Raw genomic sequence first — 16761 nt, 5'->3', positions numbered from 1 at the left:
GTATTACTTTTCTATTAGCTATCTTCTGAGAATTGGTAAAAATTCATATGCATCATTGTTATTGTTATCTAGTTCTTCAGAGGCATGAGAAAACATTTTTTTAATTCTTCCTAAGTCAAATAGTAATGATTACTTGGAAATATTATTTTTATTTTTTAGCCTACATTTATTTATTCATCTTTAGAAAGAAATTCTTAATGATTTTCATAGGTTTTTGACTCTGAACTTCTGTGATCATAGAATAGAAAAAAATCTTGACATATTTCTATTTTTATTTAAAGTGCATATACAGTTCATTATCATGTGTACTCAGGTGTGTTTAATGTGTGCACGTTAATGTATTTGTGCATGCATAAATACTGTTCCTGCTTTTAAAGTAAATATTTTGCATTCCAGAGTCTGACTGTTTTACAGTAAATTGTGACATCTGTTCAAAAAATACAATAATAATCAAAGTATTAATATATACCATCTAGCATAGCAGACATTTGAAAATTTTATTTAGGTAATGTTCTCTCCTCCTGTCTGAACTTATGCCCCAAACTCTCAGTTTGGACTTAAAAAAAAAGAAAACTTTTGTGGCCTTAAACTATGGATTCACTTTTGTCTTGTGAGTTTATTTATTAAATGGGCTATCACTGGTAATGGCATCCTGAATGGAACATTTATCAAGAAGAATGAATAGAAAATGAGCTGAAAAGTGAAATGACTATGCATTGAATTCATACTAAATATTTGTTTTATTTCATTAATAATAATTAGGTCATTTTTCAATTATGTCATTTTAGTAGTTATGGTTTGAATTACAAAACTCTGAATTAACTTTGCTTAGTAGGTATATTTTAAACTAAAAAGTGATCACATTTTGCAATACATTTTGATGAACATTTCCTCTCCTAAAAGTGACATGGGCAGAGAAATGTTGTTTCCTTTTTGAGCTATAGTTTAGCCAGAGTATATTCTCAGCACCACTTTTAATTAGGTGGGTGGAACCCAGTCCCCAATGCATCAGAAATTTCTCCATCTCACAGATGACTCACTACCACTTTAAATTGCTTTGGGAATTGGGGAAAAATTATAATAACTGTTGCACAATACATATTTACTCTTCAGATCTATGGAATTGGGCATCATTTCTTGAACCTGACCTTAATTCATATAGTTGACATGAATGTTAAGGAAAATGTAGTTATTTCTTCTAGTAGGTAGAAATAATGTATCCTTATAAAGGTGAGTTCTGAATATCTTGAAACCATAAGCTTTCATTCATAATTTGGACTAGTACTAAATATGAATTTATGATGTGAATAAAAATTAGGCAATATAGATATAAATTTATTAGTACTGAATAGATTTATGGTTTAATATTATCATTATTATAATCTGTCCCATCTTGGTGAATTCATGAAGCAGTTTCTGCATGTATCTGAATTTCTCTGAAAACAAATTGTGAGGTAAGTAAGGTAGAGATTTCTATCTCTGTTGTACAAATGAAAACCTGAGCCTGTATGTTAGAAGAACAAAAAGAACCTCAAACTAAGAAGTTTTGTAACTAATTCCCAATATTTTCACTAGGTTAAGCATAAGTGTTCCAGTGACTTAGGTGACGCCATATATTTTTTGGTGCTTAAGCTTGTTCTTATTAGATATCTACTTATTAATACTGATAGAAAGAAAGAAGTGAGAGAACAATGTGGGCCTATTAAGTTTTGCTGAACATGAGTCCATAAATGCTGTGCAGGAACTTCCTTAAGAATTTAGAAAGTAAGTCTTATACCTATTCAGTCAAAATTCATCTATTATGTGCAGCCAGTGGGTCAGGCCATAGTTGTATAGGAAGGAGCAAAATAAGTAAAGTGGTTTCCCATGTCTCTTGTTATCTCTCAATATAGAAAGTGACCCAATTAAAGTGCTGAGAGCAGAAGAAAACCAAAGACAGCATGACAGGTCTGGCTCAAGGTAAACTGGATCCTTGAAGGAGTTTCTGCTTGGGATGGGACGACAGAGAGCAGGTGCAGAAGTGGCTTAGCATGCTAACATGCGTCATAGTCACATCTGTCTGAAAGAGGAGTTCAACAGGCTCCCTGGTCCTGTACCCCAGAAGGGCTGGATCTGGAACATTGACACACTTTCTGGTAAGTCAGTGTCTTGCTGTTATCTTCCTTTGGCATTCATGGTGGGCTGGTCAGAGTGCTCATGTCCCTCATCTATGGCATCCCTTGACCAATTCTGAACTCCACTTCAGTAAGATATTGACTTATCTTAACAAGTAGCATAGAGTGAGCATAAAATCATAGCACAAGAAGTGTCATGTTCTGAGATATATGATCAATCTCAAGTTCCCCAAAACCTCTGTGATTAGACATTAAGACCTTGAAAGTGACCATTTTTTCTTTCCATTGTTAACTGCTTACAGTTAAGTTTTGCCTTTATCTCAATTTATTTGTATCACCAACCATTTTTTTTTGTAAATATATTGTAAAGATTTTAATGCAACCTCCCAAGCATGAAAGTAGTGGAAAGAGAATGGTTTTAGATTTTTGCTCTAATGATACATTAGCTGTGTGATTTCAAGCAAGCGAGCTAATGTCAAGTGCACTATCTGATACATAGGAATCTGTGAGCTAAATTATTTTGGTGACTTTTTTTCTACTTAAGAAATTTGGGGGGTAGTGCTGGTATTACACTGAGTTAATAAAGATTAAAAATTGGTTTGAGACTTAAAGGTCTCATCTCTCATGTAGGAATCCAATATTCTTTCATCTGTGCCTCTCATCAAGGTTGAAACTTTCTACTTGGTGTTCTGTAAATTATTTCTGAAGTGACAATTTCTCTGTCTGGTTTGGCTTCTGACTCCAAGACATTACACACAGGAGAGAAATTTTCCCACCTCTCTTCACAAAATGAACTGCATATTGGAGTGAAAGTTGAGCTGGTTAACCTGAAAGATGGTGCTGATTATGAAAAGATGATTTTTGTGTGCATGTGGCAGGTAGCAACTACGACAACCTAATTAATCTAGATCTCTCAACTTCCTTATGTCATATTTTTGCTCAAAAACCCCATAAACTGAATCCTGTGATGTCAAGCTTAGAGGGTAGCTAACATCACAGGTCTAAACATTCACTTTGTGCTTTGTTTCTCCTAACAGACTCCTTCCTTCTCAAATAGATTGTCAAATTCTTTGTCTGACTTTTGAAGCTTTGTATACACCAGCCTCATGTGCTTTTAGCTGTGTTTCCCACCAGTCCTCCACAGAAACTCCCTGTTTGAAAAGCAGGTGCTACGATCCTGCTGATCCTAAATGTTGCTCAGTCTGTTTCTATTTGGGGTATTTTTTTTTCTTTTTAATGTCAGACATTCTTCCTTTTTTATATATTTCTTCAGATCTGCCTAAATTTGAAATTCTTTCAGAAATCTATCTTTACTTGTTTCTCCTTAGCCTCCCTCTGAGAGTTCTAATAAAATTCACCCTGGACTCATGATCGAATCATATGCTCTATGACTTCATCATATGCTATATCAAATGGTGCCACGAATCTTTTCCTCTTTCCCTGGCTGAACTGTGCACTTTTATTGGCAGACATGATGGGTCATATTCTTTCTCCCCTTTCATCGATTGTTAGTTTTGTGCTTAATTAAGCTGTCGGTAATAATGTCTGGTAAAAGATTTATCCTTTTATATAAATTTGTGTTTCAAAAATATTCAGTTTCTGTAGTATACTGAACACCAACAATATGTGGCTCTGGAGTTTACTAGACAATGCAAAATATAATCACCTTGGTCTTTTTCCAGGTTGTTAAAACACGTAATAATGCAAAAGAATATCTACTCCTATCCAAAACTGCCAATGATGAACTGCCAATCACACTAAGGAAACTGACATCTTGCTTCTGAAAAGCTGTCCTCATATCAGCTGCTTTATCATAGCCTGTGGAAGTTCATTAGAAATACAAATTCACAGGACCTGCTCCAGGCCTACTAAAAGAGAATTTATGTTTTAACAAAATTCTCAGGTGATTAACATGTGCATAAAAATTTGAACTTCTGAAGTAGTGGATTATTTATATTTACATCAGGAGAGAAAAAATCAGACTGTGCTCTGTGGCATAACAAGGTGTAGTAACCTTTTTTCATTGTAGCACATAGAATTTTAGATCTCATTGCCAAAAAGCTGAGTGTAGTGCTCCATTTTATACTTATTGCATGGTTAATCTTTGCTACATCCTGTCTTTCACATTTGATAAAAATTATGGGATAAGGAGTATATTTGTCTGCCTTTTGTGAAGTATTACTACGTGCCACACATATATGCAAATATACTTAAGCATTATTACTGTGTCTTCACATTCGCTTAAACAAATAAATCAAGGGTAATTCTTAAGTCATGAAAGAAAACATATGAAGAGAGAGTATGTAGTGTTTTGCACAGATTCTTCATCACATGCAGAGTTAGTCTACACAATGCTTGTGTCCCATGCGACTAAATAGAAAGAGTAATTGTTTCTGTGAAATCAATAATTAACTTTAACTTTGAACTGATATTACATTACTGTATACATGGTTCAATGTGCTATGATGTAATGGTTGCCCTTATGAAAATACACATTTAACTCAGAAGTGATTCAGAATTTTACGTAGATTAAGAAATGTGCTTAAAAATCAAACCTGATTTAAATTGTGAAAATTCCTGTTGATCGGGAGTTAAAATTCTAGTCTTTGTTGTCTTTTGCTTTCTCCACTCTTCTCTTCCTGTGCTTGATGAAATGAAGTAGTCAGGTTTATAGCTTGCAATATTCTGGGGCTTTTAGAAAAGTCAAATAGGAATGTTCTCAATGATAGGAGTATTGCTACCAAATTTGCTTCTGATCCTAGATATATCTTCACATATAGATACGGGATTCTAGATATATCTTCACATAATCAAGACAGGACAGAGGAATGCTCAGTATCCTGTCACAGGATATTGTAGTTTAGGCACAGACACTATTGAAGATAACTGAATGACACTTTTGAAACACTCTCTCTTTCATCCTACAATGTTTATTCAAGAAATTTGTTACATTTATAGTTTGGCCATAAAAAAATTTAAGCCAACCTGCCTTTGACATCCTAAAGCTGAGATATGGATAGGACAAATGCAACATTTGTGAGAGAATTCATTCTTCTAGGACTCTCTGGTTACCCCAAATTTGAGATGAGTTTCTCGGCTCTGGTTCTAATTATGTACCTAGTGATTCTCAGTGGCAATGGTGTTCTGATCATATTAAGCATCTTTGATTCCCGTCTTCACACTCCCATGTACTTCTTCCTGGGCAACCTCTCCTTCCTGGATATCTGCTACACATCTTGTTCAGTTCCCTCAATACTGGTGAGTTTAATCTCAAAGAAAAGAAACATTTCCTTCTCTGGATGTGCAGTACAGATGTTCTTTGTATTTGCCATAGGATCCACAGAATGTTTTCTCCTTGCCATGATGGCTTTTGATCGCTATGTGGCCATCTGTAACCCTCTAAGGTACCCCATCATCATGAACAAGGGGGTGTGTGCACTGATGGCCTCTGTATCATGGCTGTCTGGTGGAATCAACTCAGCTGTGCAAACCTCTCTTGCCATGGGACTGCCTTTCTGTGGGACAAATGTTATCAATCATTTTACCTGTGAGATCTTAGCTGTCCTCAAGCTGGCTTGTGCTGATATATCTCTTAATATTATCACCATGTCAATATCAAATATGGCCTTCCTGGTTCTCCCACTGCTGGTCATTTTCTTCTCCTATGTGTTATCCTCTACACCATCTTGAGAATGAACTCAGCCACAGGGAGACACAAGGCCTTTTCTACCTGCTCAGCTCATCTGACTGTGGTGATCATATTCTTTGGTACCATCTTTTTTATGTATGCAAAACCCAAGTCCCAAGACCTGACTGGGGAAGACAAGTTGCGAACTTCAGACAAGCTTATTCCTTTGTTTTATGGGGAAGTGATCCCCATGTTGAATCCTATCATCTATAGCTTGAGGAATAAGGATGTTAAAGCTGCTGTAAAACATATGCTAAACCGAAAACTTACTTAGGAAAGCCATCAGGAAGCCAAGGCAGGAAGATTGCCAGTTCACCGCCAGCCTCAGCAAAAGCAAGGTGTTAAGCAGCTCAATGAGACCTGTGTCTAAATGAAAATACGGAATTGGGCTGGGGATGTGGCTCAGTGGTTGAGTGTCCCTGAGTTCAATCTCTGGTACCCCCCCTCCAAAAAAAAAAAAGAAAAAAAAACCCAACATCAGAAAATGCAAGTTTATATATTTGTGTCAGAACTACAATCTTACCCCATATCACCTAGTCAGATGCTTCACTCTTTGCCATTCTTCTTCCTTCAGATCCGTTGTGGTTTCTATCTAATGCTCTGGTCCCTAAACCCTGTGGTCCTCTGTCTGTCTCCATCCATGTGAATATTGTTACTGCAGAGCACCTATGATTGCTGGTGTCTCTCTTCTTGGATCACACTGTTGTTGATCCATCAAGGTGTGAAGGAGACTGTGAATAATGACATTTGAACATCTGCTGCCTGTCCTTCATCCGTTTCACAAGATGTACACTTATTCTGATCCCTGTTTAGTTTTCTTGAATTTTTTATGTATTTAAATAAGGTTTTGGCCTTTACAAATTCTATTTTTATTGTTTTAGTCAACTTCTTAGCACCTAACCTTAAGTTTCCCCCCACAATATCATGAGTGCCAGCATCTTATCTGCAGGTGTATATTAGGTTGGACTCATCACCTGCTAAATTATTCCATGGATATATGTGATGAATATAATTTAACTTTTATATAGAAATGTACATTCATGTTATCCAGTGATCAGGAAACTAACAGATTTAATAATTAATTGTCCTTCCTGAATGGTCAGAAAATCTTTAACAGATTGTTAGAAATATTAAATTTTGATTCATAAAAATCAAAATTCAGAGTGTTTTCTGAAATTTCAAAATCATAAGAAAAGAAAAAATGTTTATGAATTAAGATACTGTAGTAGGAGCCAGCTGTAATTTTGTAAAATTCAAAAAGCTGAAGGGCAAATACTGAGGTGTGTGGCTGAGGGTATATTCTGAGGTTTAATATTGGATCCTCAGGGACTTAACAGAGACTCAGAAATTCTGATTATGGGAACAGAGAGTGCAAAAGAGTTCATACATGCCAAACCTGCATCTGGAGCACTGAGGCAAGGCAGGCGCAGATGTCGAACAAAGGGAAAGAGAGAGAGACACAGTTGAGAAAATTGTTAGGGAATTGGGTGCAGAAGAGATCATCAGTTTGAGCTTTGCTGATCCTGGAGCTACATACCAGGCTGGTGCAGAGAAATGCTTCACTTTTTAAAATTTACATTCGGAGAGCTGTATGAAGGAAACCCATCTTGTAGTGGTCATACCTAAGCTTGTAACTTTGGAAATATAAATCTCTGCATCTTCATTTCCACTGGATATTGCAGTTTATGTGTGCCACAAGAAAACAACTTTGAAGGAAACCCTATGAATAAAATATACAATAAAGTTGCTGTGAGCCAAAGGTTGCTAAGCCGCCATGGAGAGCAACAGAAACAGAGTGTGGCATGCTCTACCACCTGGGCTTGAGTGCTTCTTTGTACACAGGAAAAGCTCTTGGGCACCAAAAATCCACCAGCTCCTCACACCAGGGAGGAACCCATCTGCTGGGCTGGGAACACCCAACACAGTCCCCACTGTTTAGTCACAAGACCTGCCTCTTCCCAGTCCACTTCAGAGCTACCACAGTCACCCCAGTCACACTGGAGGAGAGCAGAGTGAAAACAGTGTGAATAAGTTCTGAGCCTGAGTTCTGCACAGTTTATTTGATGAAGTTGTTGATTTAGATCTGGAAAAAAATGTGCAAATCCCCACCCCAGTGAAGAGTTCATTGGTTTCAGTTGCTCCCATGCCCAGAGACAATCAAAGGATATGTCACTGAGGTTCGGGCATTTGTCATACCCATAATACTTGATGGATTCCAAAACCAAAGTCCCTGAGAGTTGCCTGTCTTAAATACTGTAGCTAAGGATGATGTTTGTCTTCTTCATGTTTGTTTTTAATTTTGCTCTATTGTCTTCTGTGTTGGTTTGTTTTGTTTATACTCATTATTTTTTATTTCATGCTTTTGTCTAATTTTCATATATTTTTCAAATTCGTCAATTTGATTTTTCTTTTCTTTACTCTTTCTCAATTTTCCCCTTCCTACTTTCTTTCTTACTCTTCTTCTGTCTCTCTTCTCTAAATTGCTCCCACCTTTTTTGTTTTGATCTCTTTTGTTTTTTTTTTCTATTTTGTTTTTTCATCTTTTTTCTATGTAGTTTAATATTAATTTGCTTCCTTTCTTGCCTAATCTTTCAGCCTATTCCATATTATTACTTTGCATTTCTTCTCTTTGGGTGGTAATGTGATAGACAATAATTTTCATTGTTTTTAACATATGTTGGTATATGATTTGTTTTAAGCTGTCACTGTCACTGTAGGTAATCTCTCCTCTCAAAGTGGTGCTGATTGAACACAGAACTTTGAACAGGTGGAGTGGGTGCTTTGATACCAATATGCATTGTGATCTGAGAGCACATCATAAAGAGAAAGTGCAACACTAAAATACCCCTAAATAAAAATGGAAGAGATATCCTCTCCAATAGATGTGAAAATCTCAACATAAAAACACAGGAAATATATAAAAACAAGGCAAGGAGGCATCTCTAAAAGTTTATAACTCTCAAATAACTGAATTCTTCAATATCAAAGTGGAGGAAATTCTGGACAAGGAACTTAAAACTCGATTGAAAAAAAATGATCAATGAATTAAAAGAAGATAAAAATAAACAACCAAAAGAGGATATGGAAGAGCATTTCAATTGAAATTCAGAAATAACAAGCAAATAGAAATTTTGAAAGTGTAAAACTCAGTAAGTCAAATAAAAAAAAATCAGTGGAAACCCTCACCAATAGACTTGATGAAACAGAAGAAAGAATATTAGGGCTCACATTTGAAGTGAAGGGAATAGGACTTTTAGACAGTAATCAAGAAAAGAAACTGTGAAAAGAATTTATAAGAGCTCTGAAATAGCATTTAAAGACCAAGTTTAAGATTCATGAGTCTGAATGAAGAAGTAGCAATACAGGCAATGGTATCTAAAACTTATTTAGTTCAATAATAGCACAAAATTGCTCTACTCTTGGAAAGAAGATGGATTCATACATATTAATAAATATTGACATACGTGTTCATACCCTAACTCTAACCCTACCCTACCTCTAAACTTAGTCCTACCCCTAATCCTATTGCTAAACATAAAATTATTTATGCATAAAACCATATATATTTATACTAATATTTATATGTATTTTGAAATCTATATTTACATATTAAATCACATAGATTTTCATATGTAATCATTTATATATTCTTACCCTATCTTGAAAACAAACCATAACTAGACACCTAACACTAATGCGATGATATATATTTACTTTTCATCTATATTTAGATAGATAGATAGATAGATATAGATATATATGTTCATGCCCTAACCCTAATCTTACACTTAAACTTATTTGAACTATAACACTCCCCCTAAACATTAAACTTTGGTTTGGGGTGGGGCATACTGAGGATTAAATTCAGGGGCACTCTACCACTAAGCCACATCCCCAGCCCTTTTTGTATTTTATTTAGAGGCAGGGTCTCACTGAGTTGCTTAGTGCCTCACCATTGCTGAGGCTGCCTTTGAACTTGTGATCCTCCTACCTCAGCCTCCTCAGAGGCTGGGATTACAGGTGTGTGCTGCTGATCTCAGAAATATTAAACTTTTTAGATATAAAAACATATATTTATGTGACTATTCATATATATTTTCACATACATATTCATTATATTATCATATACATTGATGTAGATATCATGCCTTTTTCCTAATCTTAATTATACTCCTAAAGAAACTGTAACTTTGATTTATACCCAAACTCTAACCCTACTTATAAACTAACCATAGTCATATATGTATATTTTATACTTTTCATATGTATTTGTCTATACATATTATTACCCTAACTTTAATCCTAATCTTAACCCTAAACACCAAATTCTAAACCTTAGTCCTAAACCTTGAATTCAAACCCTAACTCTAGATGCTAACCTCTAAAACCCAAGCCAATATACTACTCTAACACTAAACTGAACCGTAAATCTAACTCTACACATATACATATTCATATACACAATTTTTATCCCCTATCCCTAACACTAACTGTATTCCTAAATCTATAATTACCCCTAAACCTAACCATTCTCATAAGCATATATGTATATATTTATATGCATTTACTTAAATATATACTGATATTACATATATATAAATCTGTTTATCCATTCATATATATGTTCATATATATTTTTGTATATATTGATAACCTAAACCCGAATTTAACACTAATCCTAATCCTAACCATATTCATATTTATAATTATATATATTTTATATAAATAATCTTGTACATATTCACATATGTTCTCAATATTTGGTTTATATCCATGTATGTATTCTAATCTAACCCTAACAATAACCATACACCTATCCCTAAAACTAATCATGTTCATGTATATATTCTTGTATATATTTAATTTAGATTTATATATACATATTCCCTGTATTCATGAATATATTCACATATATATTTATACCCCAATACTAAACCTAAATTTAACTCCACTTCTAATAGTAAAGATATCTGTACATATATGTTTGTGTGTATATATATATATACATATTCATATACATTTATATATGTATATACATATATTTTCATATATACATTCATATCATATGTATATTCATATATATATTCAATCCCTATTTCTAAACCTAACACTAACTTGAATCCCCAAAATAATCATATATATTCAAATACATATTTCATAAGTATTTCCACATATATTCATAAATATATTGATATACATATTTATGTATATAATGCATATATTCATAAGTATATTTATGCTGTAATCTTAACAACTCTAACCCTATCTGTAACATTACCCATTCCATATTTTTATGTGTTAATTATATGTATTTTCATACATATATCCTTATAGAAATATATTCTCATATAAATATATATATTAATTTATATATTCATAATCTGTCTTTAACCCTAACTGTAAACATATGCCTGACCCAAATCCTATACATATATAATATAGGTTTTCATATATATTTTCACATATGTATTCATATATATTCATATATGTTGATATATGTTATTAGTCTAAGCTTAATCCTAAACTTAGTCTGAACCCTAACATTCCCTTAAACATGAAACTATTTATATAAAACACTATATGTTTATATGAATATTCATATATATTTTATATTTCCAAATAAATTCATATATAGGTTCATATATATTTATATTATATATATATATAATATATATATATTATATATAATATATATATATATTATATATATATATATATATAATATATATATTATATATTATATATTCATACCCTTTCTTTAAACCATACTGTAACTATACACAACCCTAAACATATCCATATATAAAACCTTACATATTCATGTAGGTTGTCATATATATATTCACCTATATTGGTCTATATATTCATAACCCTAACCTTAACCCTAACCTTAACTTTAATGTAAGTCCTAATCCTAACACAACCCCAACAATAAAACTGTTTACATATAAAACCATTTATGTTTATTTGAATATTCTCACATATTTTGACATATATTTATATTATCACAGACAAATTTATATATATTCATATGTATTCATACTCTTTCTTTAAACCAAACTCTAACAATACACCTAACTCTAAACCTTTCCATATATAAAACATATATATTTCTATGACTTTTAATACATATATTTACATATATATTCATATAGATTGATATTTATGTTCATACTCTAACTGTACCCCTAAACTTAGTTCTTACCCTCACAGTGCCCAACTATATACTATTTATTTATAAAAACATATATATTTATATAAATATTCATATATATGTGACATACATTTATATATTCACACATAAGTTTATATATATTTATATATATTCATTCCCTGTATTTAAACCAAATTTTAACTATATATCTAACTCATCATATTAGTATTATATAAACAATATATTTATATAGGTTTTCATATATATTGCCACATATATAACTCTCTATATGAATATATAGAGAGATATGTATGTTCATACCCTAACCCTAACTGTATGAATATGTATATTCATACATACATGACACATATTTATATATTCACATAAATATTTATATATGTTCATATGTGTTAATAAATATTCATTTATGCATTCATTCATAACCAATTTTTATTTGGGCTGGGGATGTGGCTCAAGCAGTAGCGCACTTGCCTGGCATGCATGCAGCCCAGGTTCGATCCTCAGCACCACATACAAACATAACCAATTTTTAAAACAAATTGTAACCATATACCTAACACTAAACCTATTCATACATAAAACCAAATATGTTTATATATGTTACCATATATATTTTATTCTAGAATAAACTGTTCCATGAGAAGATTCCCTGTTTAATGGCACTCATAATAAGTCAAATTTTTCTTATCCTTACATGTCTTAGAATAGGGTTTTACTCAACTTAGGCTATTATTAATATTGTATCCACATTAACATAGACCAGCAAAAAGTGTATTCTGGTTTTATGATATTCTTGTTTCAATGGTATGTATTTTTTGAAGTATACTGAACAGGTAGGTGTGACCCTGCTCTTTGCTGGAAAATGTGAATGAATGATGGTGTAGGTCATTATTCAAGTTGTTAATACAGTTTATATAATAAAAACTAAAGAAAATCTGCTGGGATCAGAAAACACCTGGATAATCTCCCAACTCACAGTGGGTAAACTAACATCTTTTTACTCTGAATATATCATCATACCAGCTAGTTCATCACAGCCTGAACATTTATTAGGAAGATTCACAGACCTTTTCCTGTATTACTAAAAATAATTTTAATTAGCAAGATCCTACAGCAATGTGTATGCCGACAAAACACACACACACACACACACACACACACACACACACATGAATGAAACACTGAATTAAATTAATTCTTTATTATTTCACCAGGGCAGCAATCTTCAGATTGTAATTGGTGGGAAAACAAGGTATAATCACCTTTGATGTTGATTGCTGGAGAACTGAGCTTCATGCTCCAATATTTATGAAGAGATTGAATAACTGTGAGCACAGTTGGGGATAATGAAAGATAAGCTTTATTTTTGTAAAACAGCATGTGCCACATACACACACACACACACACACACACACACACACACACACATATATATATATATATATATATATATATATATATATATATACCTGTATATATAAGCATTATATATGTAATATTATATATTTAATGCTTATATATACAAGTATATGTTATGTATATATTATATATATTGTATACTTAAGCATTATTACTGTTTTCTTCAGGTTCACTTAAACAAATTCATCAAGAATAATTTCAAAGTCACAGAATAACACAAGTGAAGCAAGACTGTTTAGTTTTTCAAAGATTCTTCATTGCATATGTGCAGAGCTGGTCTATGAGATGGTCATGTCTAAAAGACAAAATAAGAGTGAACTGTTTCTATGAGATCAATGTCTAACTTTGAATGGATGTTAAATTGCACTGTATGTGGTTCAATTTGATATGATCTAATGGTTGCTCTGTGAAAATTTGACTGAAAAGAAATTCAGAGTTTCAGATCGAAAAACAAAAATGCAAACCTCCTTTGAAATTAAGAATATTGCTTTTAAACATTGAATCAAAATTTCTGTCATTGTTTTCTTTTGCCTTCTTCACTGTTCTCTTACTATACTTGACTAAATGAAGAAGTCAGATTTGCTTTCTGAAATATTCTTGGGCTTTTAAAAAAGTCAACTGGGAGTTTCTTCAACAATAAGGAAAGTTGCTTCTGAATTTGTTTATGATCCTAGAGAAATCTCCAGATATGGAAACATGGCAGAGAAACTCTCAATATCTTCATATTATATTTTTGGCACAAACACTGTTGAAGATGACAGAATGACAGCTTTGAAACCTTCTATCACCCTAGAGAAACGATTCTACAAGATGTTTGTCATATTTGTTGCTTGACCCTGAAAATATTCTGTGTTGGATGTTCCTTTGACATCCTGAAAACGGGGACATGGATAAGGTAAACCAGACATTGTGACAGAATTTATTCTTCTGGGACTCTCTGGTTGTCCCAAACTACAGATCATTTACTTTGTGTGATTCTCATTATGTACCTAATGTTTCTAACTGAAAATGGTCTTCTGAACACAGCAAACATCTTTGATTCACATCTTCACACTCCCACGTATTTCTTTGTGGGCAAGTATCTCCTTTCTGGATATATGCCACCCATCTTCTTCTATATCCTCAACATTTGTGAACTTGATATCAAAGAAAAAGAGTATTTCCTTCTCTGGATGTACAGTACACATGTTCTTTGGAATTGCAATGGGGTCAACAGAATGTTTTCTCCTTGCCTTGATGGCTTTTGATCCCTATGTGGTCATCTGTAACCTTCTGAGATATCCCATCATCATGAACAAGGTGGTATGCGCACTGATGGCCTCAGTATCATGGCTGTCCAGTGAAATCAATTCAGCTGTGCAAACATCTTTTGCCATGCATCTCTGCCTTTCTGTAGGAAGAACATTTTCTACCATTTCTTATGTGAGATCTTAGTTGTCCTCAAGGTGGCTTGTGCTGATATATCCCTCAAGATTGTAACCTTACATTGTTAATAATGTGTCAAATATGGCCTTCCTGGTTCTTTCACTACTGACCATTTGCTTGTCTTTTATGTTCATCTTCTTCACTCTCCTGAGAATTAACCTAGGCACAGGGAGACACAAGGCTTTTTCCACCTGCTCTGCCCATCTGACCATCATGACCATATTCTATGGTACCATCTTCTTTATGTATGCAAAACTCACGTTCCAAGACTTCCTTAGGAAAGAGAGTTCACAAGCTATAGGGGGGCTTATTTCTGTCTTTTATGGTGTAGCGACCCCTATGCTGAATTATAGCTTTAGAATAAAGATATGAAATCTGCTATGAAATATTTGCTGTTTCAGTAAGCTGTTAAACAGTAACAGCAATGGGAAATATAGGTCTTTCATGTGTAATTAGCTCAATCTAGAGATTTCATAATATATACAAATATCCAAACACCATGTGGAACACCATTAATACATATTTTTCTTATTTGTTTTTGAATATAAATTTAAGAAGTATACTATAAATGGCATCATTGGGTAATCATAGAGTACCTTACTTAGGAAAAGCAAAATATTAAAGAAACATTTTTATTCGTTGCCTTTACTAGTCCTGTGCAACTAGAATCTCGGAGAACAGAAGTTTGCTATACAGCAAGATTTTAAGAGGTTCTGATCCATCTGTCTCAAAGACAATGAATTTCTTTGGAATCATCCCTTGTGATAACTGGAATGAGTGTTTCTGGTATATTTGTGGCAACTGAGTGGAAAACATCATAGATAGGCTTTGAAAACAGATGGCAGGAGTGTAAATTCTATTATTTCACAAACTACTTAAATAATATTGGGCATGTTATTCATCCTTTCTAAACTGTAGTTTCCTTGTTGTCAAAAAGGAGTAAATAAAGCCTGCTCCTGTGTGATTGTCAAGACAGTATATTGCACAAAGTGCCATTGTAGTGGCATATTCATCGTATTTCCCTTTGTAGAGGATGTTAATGTAGACTTTTCCATAGAATCAGAATTTAGGAATTGAAGCAAATATTCTGAATTGAATATGAAAGACCTACGTACCACTTCTTCTGTCAAGCACCAATTATTAGAGCCTGGCATCTCTCTCATGGAGTCTTTATATAAATATGAACCACTATTCCTCTTTGCCCTTTCTCTGACATATTTATATAAGAAAAGCATCATGGTTTCTGTGGAAAACTGGGAACACAGTTTGTTCTAATTCATCTGAGATAAGAAGATTCTGCAAAAGAGCCTACTTGAGGTTTGGGGTGTCTGGAAAGGAGGAGAAATTAACATGTGGCTCCATGAATGGAAGCTTGCTGATCTGTCTCCCTCTAGGCTCTTTACCAGCAGAAAAATTGGGGTAGAAGAGGTCTGGGATGTATTTTTGAAGACCAAAAATAACCAAATGATTTTGAGTTTGCCTGAAGGTTTCACTCAGTATTTCCTATAATCAATCAATCAAAGACATTATTTTACCATAACCAGAATATTATTATTAACACAGAAAATAATACAACTATTATCCAATTTCGTGGTCAGCAAACAATGACAGGGGTAAAATCAGACATAGCATTTGTTTTTGTGTGGCAAAACAAGATGTTTTAAGCACATTTTGTGTTTTCCCATCTTACATCTTGGAAGCTGTCACTTCTCTAAGAACCCTGGCTTTTTGAATGGAGTATATATTTAGAAATAGTATCTCACTGTTTCCAGAATGTCATTTTTTCCAGGTTTCTCAGTAATTGCAATTATGAAATACACACACACACACACACACACACATACACACATATATATACATATGCTAGAAATTGAACCAAGATATGCTTTACCACTGAGCCACATCCTCGGCTTTTTTTTTTTTTTAATTTTAAAACAGGG

The 16761-nt window shown here is 33.4% G+C and overlaps 2 pseudogenes; both read left to right on the top strand.

Moving 5' to 3' along the window:
• Window positions 1-5126: 5126 nt before the first annotated feature.
• On the top strand, window positions 5127-6076 carry LOC114098769 (olfactory receptor 13C4-like; annotated as a pseudogene).
• An 8206-nt stretch (window positions 6077-14282) lies between these two features.
• LOC114098768 (olfactory receptor 13C4-like) lies at window positions 14283-15225 on the top strand (annotated as a pseudogene).
• Window positions 15226-16761: the final 1536 nt, after the last annotated feature.

The sequence above is a fragment of the Marmota flaviventris genome, chromosome 13 (genome assembly GCF_047511675.1).
Source record: "Marmota flaviventris isolate mMarFla1 chromosome 13, mMarFla1.hap1, whole genome shotgun sequence".
Lineage (NCBI taxonomy): Eukaryota > Metazoa > Chordata > Mammalia > Rodentia > Sciuridae > Marmota > Marmota flaviventris.
Note: the sequence above shows the minus strand (reverse complement) of the source record. Positions and strands in the feature narration are given on the sequence as shown.